Source organism: Eutrigla gurnardus (assembly GCF_963514095.1).
Source record: "Eutrigla gurnardus genome assembly, chromosome: 5".
Classification (NCBI taxonomy): domain Eukaryota; kingdom Metazoa; phylum Chordata; class Actinopteri; order Perciformes; family Triglidae; genus Eutrigla; species Eutrigla gurnardus.
Window position 1 is genome coordinate 3,033,198 of NC_139919.1, and position 11,717 is coordinate 3,044,914.

Sequence of the window (11,717 nt, forward strand, 5' to 3'; positions counted from 1 at the left end):
GGCTGAGAAGCCCGCATGACGTCTCAGTCTCGAGCATCCCATTCCGGTGTTAAATATATTGGATGGTAGATGGCGAGGAGCGGCAGTGTGGCCCTTTTGTGGCGGCGTAACGAGGGCCGGCCTATCGGAGCAGAGCTGTTTAGATTGAGGACAAAAGTTGAGCGGAGAGCGAGCGCGGAACAATCATATCTATGTTCTTGTTAAATGGAAGCTATTATGTTTGACCTCCACTCGGAGCTAATCTGTATCACAAACCCAAGAAGTTTTCATTTCCATGTGCGTTTATGCACGCAGGCTCCAAATGAGAAAAACCAACGGACTATAATGAAAGATGATTTAAGAACAAAAAAAAGGAGACTTACAATTCCCCAAACAAACGGGAGGATTTGAAGAGAGACGGTGAAATAGAGAGAGCTGCGTCTCCCGTGCTATTTCCGTGTGTGTGTGTGTGTGTGTGGGGGGGGGGGGGGGGCTGACTGTGATAGTGAGTTTCAAAGTCACTCGCTTCACAAAGGCAAAGCGGATTAGAGCAGACTGAACTTTTCATGCCGACGCTCTCCTCTTCTGCACATGTTGCCAGACACACAGAGTCCTGAGTCGGGCTGCTCTGATTGGTCCGCGTGGAGGCAAGTGAAGCCCGGCGGCGGCGTCTCAGTGTGAAGGTTGATGACGGCCTTCACATGTGGCCGAAGGAGTGACGGTCTTTGAACACATCTCAGAGTGAACGACAGAACAGGACACGTCTGCTTGTGCTGCCGTTTCTATACAATCCTCTTCTGACGGAGCAACGCTGTCCAGCATGAACAGTTTGAGTCACGTCAGCAGATTTCTGTGTTGGTGTTTGTCGCCACACATTTAAAATGACTACAGAGTACAGGTAAGGCAAGTGAGAAAGAAAACACATTCAAACACGAAACATCTTTTTCTTCTGGAGGGTGCAGAACAAACAAAACTATAGTTCGATTCACAAAGGCATCATGGTTTGACTGAAAGGCCCCCTATGATGTATGGTATTAAACTGTGTTGCTTATTACAGCGGGCCAATATGTGTAGTGCAGCCATGTATAACAGTACTTTGTAATGATGTATGCTTAGCCATTCAAATAATAATTGCTGACAGATTCATATAGTATTTATATAGACTTAAACATAATTTAAGTCTTTATGGGCATTTCTACATCACGATTTCACAACATAACATTTAACAAATAAGAAGATTTATATTCCAAACACCAAATCCATTTCCTCCAGACATGAAAAGTGTTAAGTTGCCAGGGAGCGTGGTCTTGAGGAGCCCCGGCTGGTTCAGGTGCATCAGGAGATAACACGCTCACCTGCTTGCTTTAGTATCAGGTTTCAGGCTCTCTGTCTGCCTGAAGGGAATCTCCTCACGGTTCCTTTGACCTCGCCACCTTTCCATCCTGGTGATCAAGGAACGGGAGGACCGGACGGCTGAGGTATGCGACCACGAGGCCGGAGAATACGGAACTTAAACCCATGATGCTTTTTATCCTTCAGTCCTAAACTCACCTCCCTCTCTCTCCCACAGATTCCTGCCCATTTCTTCACCCTTCATTTACCAAGATACACTTCTTGATTCATCACACAGCGACTTTGCGTTAGAGAGCAAACCTAATACAAACCGCCTCCTGATATCTAGCCACGCCCACACACACATTCAAACAATGAAGTACCCAGGTAAGCCTTCTTCACAGGCATCGCCACGATGCTTCAGGGAAACCAGAACATCTGAGAATGAGGTCCAACGTGAGTGACTGCTGTGTTCTAGATGATAACATTTAACATATTATAATACAGTAGATTATATGTTGTGAAACATTGTTTAATAATGCCGGACAGATTCCATTCATGTGGCCTTTAAAACGTCCCTGACCTCTCCTCACATGCCGACCTCTCACCCTCTTGCCCCGCTGCCTGCTGGGCTCTAATCACCGGGAGGGACGCTGTACAGGAGATGACCCCTTTACCCCCCTCCCCTCCCCCTCCACCCCCCTCCCCTCCCCTCCCCCGACAGTGCTCACGTCAGGGAGGGAGATGGAGCTGTTCAGGGAGCTGTGGATCATGTCTTTGTGTTCAGGTTTAGGTCTTGAGACACTGCTCCTCAGTGTGTGTGTGTGTGTGTGTTTATGTTTATGTTTGTGTGTGTGTGTGTGTGTGTGTGAATATGTACGTGTGTATGTTTATGTGTGTGTGTGTGTGTGTGTATGTGTTAATGTGTGTATGTGTGTGTGTGTGTGTGTGAGAATATGTACGTGTGTGAATATGTGTGTGTGTGTGTGTGTGTGCGTGTGTGTGAATATGTACATGTGTGTGTGAATATGTGTGTGTGTTTATGTGTGTGTGTGTGTGAATAAGAATATGTAGTGTACATTATACGTAAATATATACACACACACCCACACATACACACACACATAAGCACACATGCAAACACACACACACACACATTAACACACACACACGCACAGCCATCAGTAACAGATGACCACAGCGGTTGTTGCCCCCAGCACTGATGTGATCTGGATCTCATCCCGCCCCCCCATCTTGAAGACAACACACAGACCCCGTCCTCTGACCCCGGCTGTTCCCTGCTGCCCCGTCTCGCCGGTCTGGGCCGGCTCCGTCTGGACTGGCTCCAGCCAACAGGCCCTGAGGGGGCCGAGTGTGGGAGGGAGCCACCCAGCAGTGAGGCTGCTTAGCGTCACAGTGATTACACACACGCACACACACACACACACACACACACACACACACACACACACACACACATACAGTGATAAGAACGTCTTGGTGTTGTGCTTCACTTTGAATTGAGTCCGTTCCCTCTGAGCTTTAAGTGTGCTTCGTTGTGGCGGCTTAGTCTCCACACAACCAAACTAGTGTCACATTTCAAGGGAAACGATTTTTTGTTTTTTGTTGTTGTTTGTTGTCGTTATTGAGAGAGGACAGCGTGAGAGTGAAAGGGGGAGAGAGAGGGCCGGTTGGGTTGGAACCCGGGGCCACTGTAGTGAGAACTTAGCCTCGGTACGTGGGGCGCTAACTCTGCCACTGAGCCATCCGTCACCCAAGGGAAACATATTATTACATTTGCTCTTGATGTATCAAAGAGTCCACGTAGGGAGGAAGTCTGGGTGTTGGACGGGTCAGAAAACACAGGGCTTCATCCCATATCAATCAAGCATTTTTGTATTGTGCATACACTATATTGCCAAAAGTATTCACTCACCTGCCTTGACTCGCATATGAATTTAGGTTTCTTAATCCATAGGGTTTAATATGACGTCGGTCCACCCTTTTGCAGCTATAACAGCTTCAACTCTTCTGGAAGGCTTTCCACAAGGTTTAGGAGTGTGTTTATGGGACTTTTTGACCATTCTTCCAGAAGTGTATTTGTGAAACATTTCTGATGTTGGAGGGAAGGCCTGGCTCTCAGTCTCCACTCTAATTCATCCCAAAGGTGTTTTATCGGGTTGAGGTCAGGACTCTGTGCAGGCCAGTCATGTTCATCCACACCAGACTCTCTCCTCCATGTCTTTATGGACCTTGCTTTGTGCACTGGTGCACAGTCATGTTGGAACAGGAAGGGGCCATCCCCAAACTGTTCCACAAAGTTGGGAGTATGGAATTATCCAACATCTCTTGGTATGCTGAAGCATTCAGAGATTCTTTCACTGGAACTAAGGGGCCAAGCCCAGCTCCTGAAAAACAACCCCACACCATAATCCCCCTCCACCAAACTTTACACGTGGCACAATGCAGTCAGACAAGTACCGTTGTCCTGGCAACCGCCAAACCCAGACTTGTCCATCAGATTGCCAGATGGAGAAGCATGATTGGTCACTCCAGAGAACGTCTCCACTGCTCTAGAGTCCAGTGGCGGCGTGCTTTACACCACTGCATCCAACGCTTTGCATTGCACTTGCTGATGTATGGCTTGCTGTCGTTCCCAATCACTTCCACTTTGTTCTAATCCCACTGACAGTTGACTGTGGAATATTTAGGAGTGAGGACATTTCACGACTGAACTTGTTGCACAGGTGGCATCCTATCACAGTACCACGCTGGAATTCACTGAGTTCCTGAGAGAAGAAGTACATTACTGTAATGCATTACGTTTTGCTGTAACGCGGTAATGTAAGGCATTACAAAAAAAAGACTGGTAATATTTTACTCGGTACAAATCTCAGTAACGCGCGTTACAATGCATTTTAAACCCGAAATCAATTGACTCTACATTCGCGATCGCGAGATGGGAATACGCTCCACTTTTGGAAAAGTGTGAAAGCCGGTCCGTGTGACTCTAACCTATGTTAATTAAGCGCTGTTGTTAGCAGGCTCCATGAGCTGGACACCGACTCACGGAGCGGCTCCCGGTCGGTCAGAGCGCAGCCGACCCCGGCACACCGAGGATCAACAGCTGAGGGGCGGCGGCGAAGAGGCGGAGGCTCCGATTCTCCCCGTCGGTTTTGAACCGCTTTTATGTCCGCGTCATAACGCTTTTGGTGCGAGTTTAAAACAGTAGGTTTACTTCAAAACGCGAGCGTCAGACGCTGTCAGAGCGTTTATTTAGAGCTCCAACCAAATGTCTCAGGTAGGCTTTCAGGTAATTTCGCAGCATAACACAGCTCCTTCTGGGTCATTAAAAAAGACGTTCGGCGAATCTGGAATGAAAAATGGCCCTGTTATTTCATCCCCGAATCCCATTCATGAACACAATATCTAATATCAGTTACAGTGTTGGGCAAGTTACTTCAAAAGCGTAATGCATTATTTATTACTTGTTACTGTCATTTCAAAGTAATTAGTTACATTACAATATTACTGTCTTTGAATTGTAAGGCATTACACTACTTTTACATTACTTTTGCATTACTTTTCGCCAAAATAAAAGGAAATATGTATTTTTTGTTCTCAATAGATCTTCTTGTGTTCAATGCAGCTCATTACACAGCAGGATGTGATGTTTTTGCTTCAAAATAAAAGAACGAAAAACGGAAAATGACTCGTATCTCGTTATTCGTTTTAAAAACGGAAAACGAGAAACGGAAAACAACTCGTTAACTGATATTGTGTTCATGAATGGGATTCGGGGATGAAATAACAGGGCCATTTTTCATTCCAGATTGTCCGTAGGTCTTTTTTAATGACCCAGAAGGCGCTGTATGCTGCGAAACTACCTGAAAGCCTACCTGAGACATTTAGGGGAGCTCTAAAACACTGTTCATTAACGCTCTGACAGCGTCTGACGCTCGCGTTTTGAAGTAAACCTACTGTTTTAAACTCGCACCAAAAGCGTTATGACGCGGACATAAAAGCGGTTCAAAACCGACGGGGAGAATCGGAGCCTCCGCCTCTTCGCCGCCCCTCAGCTGTTGATCCTCGGTGTGCCGGGTCAGCTGCGCTCTGACCGACCGGGAGCCGCTCCGTGAGTCGGTGTCCAGCTCATGGAGCCTGCTAACAACAGCGCTTAATTAACATAGTGTAGAGTTACACGGACCGGGCTTTCACACTTTTCCAAAAGTGGAGCGTATGCCCATCTCGCGATCGCGAATGTAGAGTCAATTGATTTCGGGTTTAAAATGCATTGTAACGCGCGTTACTGAGATTTGTACCGAGTAAAATATTACCAGGGTTTTTTTTGTAATGCCTTACATTACCGCGTTACAGCAAAACGTAATGCATTACAGTAATGCATTACTTTTGTAACGCGTTACTCCCAACACTGATCAGTTAACGAGTCGTTTTCCGTTTCTCGTTTTCTGTTTTTAAAACGAATAACGGGATACGAGTCATTTTGGTTGTTGTGGAGGCCAGAACCCTTCACTATGGCATGGGAAGTTTTCCTTTTGGGCAGAATGCTGCGAATGTGTTTGATGGTAACCAAGCAGGCCCCCTATCTAGCTCCACCCTGCATGGTAGCCTGTGGCCATGAGTGATGTAAATTAGAGGCAACAATTGAAAAGCACTTTATCTGTCAGACTAACTGTGGCCCTGATGTTGATCTACTGCCATTCAATGTAAGAGAAATGTTCAAAACCTCTCAGCCGTTACTGTCGATAGTCACGTCACCGCCAACCACGCTCTGTCCATAAACCTAACTGAGAGGTTTTGTTGTCTAAACCTAACTTCCCGTGAAGTTTATTTTGAAAGACACTGGTAATAAGCGTATAACCACACCACTGAGGAATATGTCACCATGGCTCAAGTGTGTTGTTGGACCAACAACGACTTTTACAGGACATTGCTTGAACAACAGGAAAAAAGCTTCAAAACTTGTGTTCAGAACATAGTTGATTCTTCAAACAGGAGGACTGATGATCTGTCAAAGCAAGTCTATCATCTCAAGTTGAGTCTAGAAATGACTCAAAAGGAATTTGATGATTTTAAAATCTCATGTAAACCAGGACAGACTTGGACACAGTTTGCATGGTTTCAATCTCATTAAAGACAGAATATCTGGAGGCCCAGTCAAGACGCTGAAATATTTTTGAAAATTGGGCGTTAAAGAGTCTGGGAAAGAAAATGAAAGAAAAAGGATAGCCAACACTCGGGATATACACCTTTAGGACATTTTATACAGTATTTTGATTACTTTACTATATACCTACAGCATAGTATTCCTTACACACACTATAGACTACAACAAATCTGATTTTGAAGGCCAGATTTTTAAGCCCTTTGATTCCTCTACTATTGACTCTTCCAACTTTGATGTTGACACAGACCTACATTTTTTTTCATCATTTGATGCCTCTAACCTTTGTAGTTTTTATGATGACACTCAGTATAATGACTTGTAAAATAGTAAAAGGCCTCATTTATATAGCGCTTTTATCCAAAGCGCTTTACAGGAATGACTGACATTCACCCATTCATACACACATTCACACACCGACGGCAGAGTCAACCACGCAGGGCGACAGCCAGCTCGTTAGGAGCAATTAGGGTGAGGTGTCTTGCTCAGGGACACCAGGCACTCAGCTAGGAGGAGCCGGGGATCGAACCGGCAACTTGTGTGTTTCTATGCCTCCTAATATATTCTCTACTTTTCATCTGAATATAAGACGTCTGTCCAGCAACTATGACAAATTCATTAATTATTTATCTTCACTTAAACATGATTTTTCTGTTATTGCTTTATCAGAAACATGGCTTACAGAGGACTCTAGAGACATTTTTAAATTATCAAACTAAAATTCGGTGCACTACATAAGAGAATAGACATGGAGGCGCAGTATCTGTTTATCAATGGTGACTTTGAATTTAAAGGTAGGGATGATCTCTCTCTAAAGTCTGATGGGGCTGAGGTGGAATCTGATTTTATAGAGATCTCTGGTGTCTCTGGTGGAAATAATGTTGTTGGTGTTATTTATCGCCAACCTGACTCTATCATCAAAGATTTTAATGAAAGTTTGTCAAATTCTCTTGATTTGATATACAATGAGCAATATAAATATCTTTAAATATAAATCAGATACCCTTACTGGGGATTTTCTCAATATTCTTTATTCTAGTTACTTTCCCCCTCTTATTCATAAATTACACGTGATTGATAACATCTTAACTAACTCTTTGAGTGAAGGAATGAAATCTGGGGTCTTCTATTTAGACTTGTCAGACCATTTTCCCATATTCCAATTTCTCTTTAATCAATCACTAGAGAGATGATACAACTCTACTTCTCTCTCATTCAAATATCAGTTCACTGATTAAGGATGCTAATGTTGGTTTAACTGCCTACGCTACATGGTTCAGATTAAATAAATTATCCTTGAACACACAAAAAAAATATTTTCAGTGGCAAAAAATCACATTCTAAGGATTTATCTAAAATTATATCAAGTCTGTTGAGATGACTCAAGTGTCATCTACAAGATTCTTGGGAAATATTCTTGATGAGAGTTTGAGTTGGAGAGAACAAACTGACTGGGTTAGCAGACAAATAAATCAATCTAACAAGGAGGGTCAGTCATCTTGTCACCATAAAACTCTCTCCTTACTCTTTATTACAGTTTAATTTATCCCTATCTTTCATATTGGAATATAGTTTGGGCGAGTACTTTTCCTACTACTCTACAATATTTCTCAAAAACTTTAAAGCAAATTCACAGGTCCATTCCCACTCAACTCGTCAAGATTTACGGGTAGCAAATTATGGAATGGCTTTTCCCATTTGGCAAAAAAACTGTTATAAAATGCTACAAAATATACTTAAAAGATAAATTAACTGTTGTTTTGTAATTGCTTTTTCCATGTATTGTTGGCCATATCTCCATGCTTTATTTTGATTCACACATGCTCAAGGAATTAAAAATTAGGTGTATACACCAATTCCCCTCAGGGACACACACACACACACACACATGCATACACACACACTCATACACATTACCACTCACATTCTCTGCTTTTATATTGATGTTTTTATTTTGTTGTTATTATATATATATAATTTGTAACCATTAGCTTGTTATCACTTTCATGTAATCATATGATTTTTTGTATGTTTTTTGTATGTTCAAAGGGAACGTAGAGCGTATTTGAAGCATGGAGCTCTGACTAAGCTGCTATTGGATGCATTAGAGGGAGGGAGATGTTGTGAAGCTACATGACCGACTCGTACTGAAACATGAAACATCCACGTGTCTGTGAGGAGTAGTGATGGACATGTTCCGATTCAGCAGATGGCAGACTGTAAAACACTGTCATTATCTATAAAGTTGCAGAGAAACTAAAATAAATATGTGTGCAGACAACCGCCCTCCAGCCATTATGTTCACATTGGGGGACTCTGCATCGAATAATCATGTGCAGTGCCAATGTCAGTACCAACGCACCAACAGCTGTGTCCTTTATGTTTTCAAGTGGAAATCAAGTTTTTGACCCGCAAGTGGAACTTGTTGAACATTGGAAAAATGTTTCATTGAACATGATTTTATTATCCAATATCAACATTGTGGCGTGGTGTGTTGTGTTGCAAACAGTGGTATAATTATATTTGTTTAATGTAGGATATTAACAGACTGTATCTTTGTGTTTGCCATTCACACTGGACATTATCAAAATTAAAAGATGTTTCACACACAAATAACAATAAAAACGCAGGACCCCAGTTAAGGTAGAGTCTGGTCTTTATAGGTCACTCTCTGCTCTCAGGCAATGATTGATGTCACTTCCTGTGAGTGCTCCCCTGCTGTTATCACAGGGTTTCACTGGTCAAATGGTTGAAATGGGACTCAACTCAGCACATAGCCATTTGGGAATGGTAATGCTCACTCACTCACTCACACACACACACACACGCACACACACACACACACACACACACACACACACACACACAGAGTGATGACGGGTTGGGGGTGTTGGTCAAACAAGACCATTTGCTCTCCATTCAGTATGGGACTTCCATGTGATGTTTGAAGTCCCGCCCCTTCCAGTGGGCCCCACAGGGCCTTCATTCAGAAAAACAGTCGAAGCAAGGAGACCCCTGGAGATAGTAGATGTCTTATGCAGAAATATTTATTGATGCTTGATGGCCATCGTGAGAATCAAGTTTTGAGCAGTACAACAGCTACAAACTCAACAGTGCAGTGCCAAACCCAGTTCTGCCTCCTGTCTAAAGGAAGCTGCCACTGCGTCTGTGTTATGTCTAGGTTAAAGGAAAGAACTTTGTGTTCGGGCCTGAGAGTATAAATAATTGTTTTGCGTACACTGAGGGAAATCAGGTATAGAGAAAATTCCCTTACAGGAGGGCCTCGTGTGAGTGGCCCTGAGGCAAACAGATGGGTCCTCTGCAAAATATTGGGAACACCTTTCTCTGACGACCTCAGAGGAGGAAGTGCATTATTCAGACCCCCTTTACGTCCCAGCACCTTTTACAATAACAACAGTTTGGAAAAACTGGAGTGATACTCCCACAACGGAAAGGCAGTGTAGAAGAGACTACTGTGATCAGGATGCTAAATGTCTAACACTAACTATGACCTGATCAACATATAACTAAGCTAACACAATCTCCAGCCCTGAGAGCAGGGGAGAGAAAACAGCGGATCTATGTTGTTTTATCTCCTGTGTTCTTGAGTTAACAGGAGAAAAGTTTGACTTGATAATCTTGATAAATTTCCTTATAATGCAGTTTGTATTAACATTTTTTTTCAGTTCAGGATCATTTGTTCATTCATCAAGTGTTTGCATATTTCATTCACAAGAGGCTGAAGGGCACCACCACCTCCTGTTTAAAATAGAACTGAAAGCATTATTATTATTTTTTTTAGGTGACTTTCAGTTTATCCAGTGGCGGTTCTAGACAAATTTTACTGGGGGGGCCAAGGTGGGGCCAATGTTTGATCAGAGGGGCACATTAAAAAATGGAAAGTGCCGTTCTCACTCTCATCTCGCATCCGGCAAGGCAGTGTTTGGGTGCGTCGCTCTAATTATTCCGTGTAGAGCGCTGAGTCACATTAGTTCCGCTTTTGGCGCTAGCGCATAAAATCGTAATAACTTGATCAATTTATTTCATTTTCATTTTATCATTCAGTCAGCTTATTCAGTCAGCTCTGGGGGGGCCACAGGGGGGGCCTGGGACATTTTTACAGGGGCACTGGCCCCTGTAGGCCCCCGTGTAGAACCGCCACTGAGTTTATCCTTGCAAACTTAACAAAAGGTTTGTTGTGTGTTATGTTAATGGGAACTCACCTGGAAGGAAACATTAAACGCTCAGTACTATCTTGAATTTAGAACATGGAGTTGGTTCATTTCAGCCTCTTGTGGCTTCAATCATTATTACAACAACAAAAACAATTAACACTTAAAGCTAGAATATGTAGTCAACATTCAGTCCACAGGATCTCTACAGACAGCAGCACATACACTTCTAGTGGCTCAGAAGTGATGATTGACAGGGATTCCGTTTCTGTCCATACATTTCTTTTGGGGGATTGGGGCATACAAACAAAAAAACTTTATTCACCACCCTCACAGATACAATAATAAAATTCAGTAGAAAGATTATCCTTGCAAAACCTGTCATTTCTCCAGTTCTTAAGCCATAAATACATGAGAAAAATAGATCGGACTTAGAATATGGATCGGGGGGGCGCTAGTGAGCAGCGCATGGAGTAGACGTGCTTTTAGGGGCTCTTCCCTGCCAATATGTAAAATTATTATTTTGACAGTCTCGTACATAATTCTATCAGCCTCGGGAACAACTGTACACATTAGGGGCCTAACCAGTTAAGTTTATGCAACGACATGCCGAGGAAGTCATCAAAAAACGTCGAGGGGCCTCCATCATCCTCTGCTTCGGCTAGCGTTGGTGCTAACAGTGCTAGCGCTAGCCAGCCAGCTCATGACTCCAGCGACGGCGACAGCGACACCGAGCTGTTGCCGTCAACCTGGGAGAAAGTTTCCGACAAGATCCTGGGACACATGAACAGCAGGTTTGATAAATTAGAGCAAACACTTCAAGTAGCGCAGAGCTCTCAAAGGGAACTATTGGAGAAGGTTGAAACAGTGGAAGAACAAGTGCTGGACCATGAGAGCCGCTTAACCTGCTTGGAGAAGACAGTCTCTGGCCTGAAGGATGAGAACAACGCGCTGAGGCTAAAAGTGGATGACCTCGAAGGCCGGTCACGTCGCAATAATATCAAGATTATCGGCATTCCTGAGCAGGAAGAGGGCGGTAAACCAACCGA